Source organism: Sinocyclocheilus anshuiensis, unplaced genomic scaffold, assembly GCF_001515605.1.
Source record: "Sinocyclocheilus anshuiensis isolate Anshui unplaced genomic scaffold, SAMN03320099.WGS_v1.1 scaffold393, whole genome shotgun sequence".
Classification (NCBI taxonomy): domain Eukaryota; kingdom Metazoa; phylum Chordata; class Actinopteri; order Cypriniformes; family Cyprinidae; genus Sinocyclocheilus; species Sinocyclocheilus anshuiensis.
Genome location: NW_015536501.1, coordinates 555830 through 560437, shown reverse-complemented (window position 1 = coordinate 560437; position 4608 = coordinate 555830). Strand labels below are relative to the sequence as shown.

Here is a 4608-nt window from a genome sequence, read left to right as displayed (position 1 = left end):
AATCTCCATCACCTGCTTTCAGATGGAGCGGCATTTACTACACAGAGCCGTAGCTCACTGACAATGAGGCAATATCATTGCCTAATAATAATAATATTATGAACTAGGGCTGTGTGATTAATCGGAATCGTCATAAAATCACGATTTGAGCTGGAGCGATTTCTAAATTGCTTTATAGCACGATTTTCCGCACCCCCGACCTCCCGCAGTATGCTATCCGAACCAATCAGAATGCAGCTCGCCTAAATGGAGCACGAGAACAGAACAGACCGGGCAGGAATACAAACGTAACGCCAGGTTCACACACTCCGTCTGTGGTGCGTATTTTTTTCCGTGCCCATGTTAACGGATCAGAGCGTTCACACTGCACGCGATTGCGCTCCGGCAGTGTGCTCCAGGAGCAGTGCGTCTGCAGCAGTGATGCTGCGATCGTTTCTGCACGGAGTCTATTTCTGCTGTGCTGCATGCGCTGAATTAAAGTGACAGCGCATTATTCGCGGTAAAAATTAACATGGATTGACACGGAAATTTATGCTTTATAATTATAGCATATATAAATGCATATAATGAAATATATATAAATGCATATAATTAAAGTCTACTGTTTCACTGTCAACACATGGCTTTTTGGCTAGATTTAAAACAAGGAAAAGTGCACTTTTAGATAAGGCAATAATAGATGGCACTCGTGGTGGTAGTAGTTATTATTGAGTTTAAACGTGAATATGTCTATGAAAGATTGTATTACTGTACTGTGATAAAAGAGAATCACAATGCTGAAAAAGCATTTTCAGAAACAACGTTTGGATTTGAAATCAAAATAATGGATAAATGTTGTGTTTGTGGTAAACAGCCGCGGATCAGGAGCGGACTGCAAACGCGTCCTGTGCGAAAGCAAAATGAGTCCGTGCTGCTTCTGCACCGCATACACATACTGTATACGCACTGCAGACGGAGTACGTGTGAACTTGGCGCAACAAATCTAGTTCAACATCTGAGGCAATGCCACAAAGTGCTCTATGACCAATGCATGGCAAAAAAAAATCCCTGGCCACGGGACTTTTTTTTTTTTCTGCCATATGTCTGTCTATTCTAGAGACATTTTGTTACACCTTTACTTAGTGATTATTTTGCCTTATGTCTGTTCTAGAGACATGTTAGCTTTTTGATAAAGCTGTAATTGGTTTTCTTTTGGAAATATGTTTCAAATTCACACTGAATGCATTATTGACTGTAAGGCATGTCTGTGTGTGTCAAAATCGTGATTAAAATCGAAATCGCAAAATTGATCAAAGGAATCGCGATAGTTTTTTTTTTGTCCATATCGCACAGCCCTATTATGAACGCGATATTGCCTAGCTTGTCAGTGAACTATGGCTCTGTGTATTAAATGCCGCTCCATCTGAAAACAGGTGATGGGGCGATTTACTACTAATCACGGAACCTGCTTTACTGACGAGATGCGTTTGACAATCGCATGCGATTAATTGCACAGCCCTAGTTTGTCCTTGTTTATTTTATTGTTGTTTTTCGTCAAAAATAATAATTAACTTTGTCGTGTGCAGAGCTCCGTATGTCACCCATTTTATTTAGATTAATAAAAGTTCTGTATTTAATATAATATTGTACAGTTTTATTGTTGTAAGAAAAATAATGAATCCACCATTTTCAAACATTTCTTTTGTTCAAAGAAAGGGAAGGATGTAAAGATCAAATTTTAAAAATCAAAGCGTGAGCAACAGATCCTAAACATCACTGACAAATAACTTTTATTGTAATCAGTAATAACGATGTTGTTTCAAGCGTATTAATCCTTGGGAAAATGTCTTCATATTCCTAATCTCCATTTGCGCAGGATTTATGCTGTATTTATGCAATACATCCACCTGAGGGCACCCATTAGATAGATTTCAGTCCTTCATGGTAGCCTGACATGATCTTTTCTCCTAGTCTTGTTATACCTTGAGAAAGCTTTTCATTTATCACATTGCTATGTCATTTCCTAACAGCACCTACACAAAGGACTAAACCTGACTGGTTTGTGCGTTCAAAAACGTTTTCCTGTCTCTTCATCTGAAAAGCTTTCAATATGTCTTTATTAGTTAATTTTGTGCAAGATGTTATTGTAAAGCCCCAATAGATGATTGATTCTTTGATTCTTCCAGAAGAGCTTCGAGTGCTCACAAAAGGTCAAGCCTTTGGATGTATTGAATGCGCTTTCACAGGGAGCAACCATCACGTGGTATTGATATTCACAAGAAATTGATTCAGACTAAACATGCTCGTTAGGGAGTCAATTAAAGGCAAATTGGCATAATTGCTGGCTACTTTAGCACTCTCTACTCTAATTCTATTCCTAAAAAAAACTTGTCCTTTTTAGACTTGCACTCTACTCTATTAATTTACTAACTGCTTGTTTTCTTTAAAAAAAAAATACTAACACTAGCTTTTCTAATCTTTTTGTATTCTATCTTTGTTTTCTTTTTATTTATTATACAATTAACAGAAGCAATTAACGTTAACAATTAATGTTTTCTCCCCCATAGCGCGCTTAACGTGACTTAATATAAAAAAACAATGGTAAAAAGCCCAAGTTTTATATTTTATAAAAAAATATACACTATGCACAGAAAAGCAACCTTCTTTAAGTTTTTTTTTAAATAATTTTTTGTCTGCGGGGGAGAAAACACGTGAAACTGCACGTTCCGTTCTGGGCTCACCTGCTTTTCTCTGCGTAATATAAACTGTAAACAGATTTGGTATTTTTAAATCACCGTCTTCGTTCTTTAGCCTATCTTAAGTGTTTTCTATGGAGGAGAAAAAGCTTAACGTGCAGGGTGTTGCATTCATATTCTGGGCTATTCTGCTTTATTAATAGTAATATTATTAATAAGGTTGTTAATATTAGCCTAATAGTTTTATCAGTATATATTATTATCGAATTTGGTCCTCCAATGTCACTGTTTTAAAACATTAAGCCACATTAAGCGTTTTAGAATGTCCCAAAACCATGCCTTGAACTATGCACTGACTGTATTTCTTTATACTTGAGTCCAAGTTCAAAATAAAACTCTATGAACCGCTTCATTGTAAACATACGGAGCTGTATGAACCACTGCAAGCTGTATACAGGAAGAGTTTGTCAGAACTCAACTGGTTTTGTGAGAGAACGCAAAAGTTTTGCAAGGGGACGCAAATATCTTTGCGAGAGAATGCAAACGTTTTGGGAGCCGCTCCATTGTGAACATACAGAGCTTTATGAACCACTGCAAGCTGTAAAGTAAACAGAAAGAGTTTGTCTGAACTCAACTGGTTTTGCGAGGGAATGCAAAGTTTCTTGAGGAACGCAAAAGTTTTGCGATAGGATGCAAAACATTTGAAAAATATTTTTTCCTCCCACCCCGAATTTTTTCCACTCACCCTAAATTTTTTCCACCACCATGTCCCTTTAGGGGCTCCGTAGGATTGTTAGGATAGGACAATATTTGGCTGAGATACAACTATTTGAAAATCTGGAATCTGAGGTTGCAAAAAAATCGAAATATTGAGAAAATTGCCTAAAGTTGTCCAAATTAAGTCCCTAGCAAAGCCATATTACTAATCAAAAATGAAGTTTTGATATATTTATGGTAGGAAATTTACAAAATATCTTCATGGAACATGATCTTTATTTAATATCCTAATGATTTTTGGCATAAAAGAAAAATCTATGATTTTTGTCCCATACAATGTATTGTTGGCTATTTCTACAAATATACCTGTGCTACTTATGACTGGTTTTGTGCTCCAGGGTCAAATATAGGATTACATTTCTAATAAAATTAGTTACTTTATTTAGTGTAACATTCAAAGTAAGTAATTTTAGAAAAATTTGAGATTTAAATTGAATCAAAATAGGACTCATTTTAATTATCTGATTTCTGATACCAATAAATTGTCAAAAAATTAAAGGTTAAAGGTGGTCAGGTGGATTAAATCATTGTGTAATATAGTGTTGTCACGGTACCAAAATTTCAGTATTCGGTACCGATACCAATGAAAATCCACGGTTCTCGGTACCAATTTCGGTACCAAAGCAAAACACAAAAACATGCTAATTGAACAACATTTTTATTAATAACGTTAAACAAAAATTAAATGTACAAAACCAATGCCATTCTTTATACTTATTTAAAAGTGTTTGAAGTTTTCCCACAAGTAATAAAAGTAAGAAAAAAGTAAACAAGTTTCACCCAAAAGTTTCGTCATAGTTCTGCTGCCGCTGAAAAACATCTGTAAACTGTTGTCTGTTTTAGGGTTTGCTGGTGTGTTTCAGGATCTTCCTCAGTCTGCAGCTGTAAAAGCAAAATATAATATACTTAAGAAAAGCAATGGGCTGAGTCTGACCAAATGCAACATTAGATCATTGACACCAGCTAAAATATAACTTTTCAGCAAATAACAAACCTCAGCTTTTATAAGAAATTTAGATAAGATTACATATATTAAGTGTATATCAAATAGATGGAAACTGTAGTATTAAAAACACTTTACAATAAGATTTTATTTGTTAGATAACATGACCTAACAATAAACAATAGTTATATGGCAATTATTCTTCTTAGGGTT

At 35.3% G+C, this 4608-nt stretch overlaps 1 protein-coding gene across 3 annotated transcripts in view; it reads left to right on the top strand.

Annotated features, from left to right (window-relative positions):
• Positions 1-4608, top strand: part of LOC107689018 (AP2-associated protein kinase 1-like) — a 40187-nt gene that overhangs the window by 6246 nt on the left and 29333 nt on the right. The gene's annotated exons all lie outside the window — the stretch shown is intronic.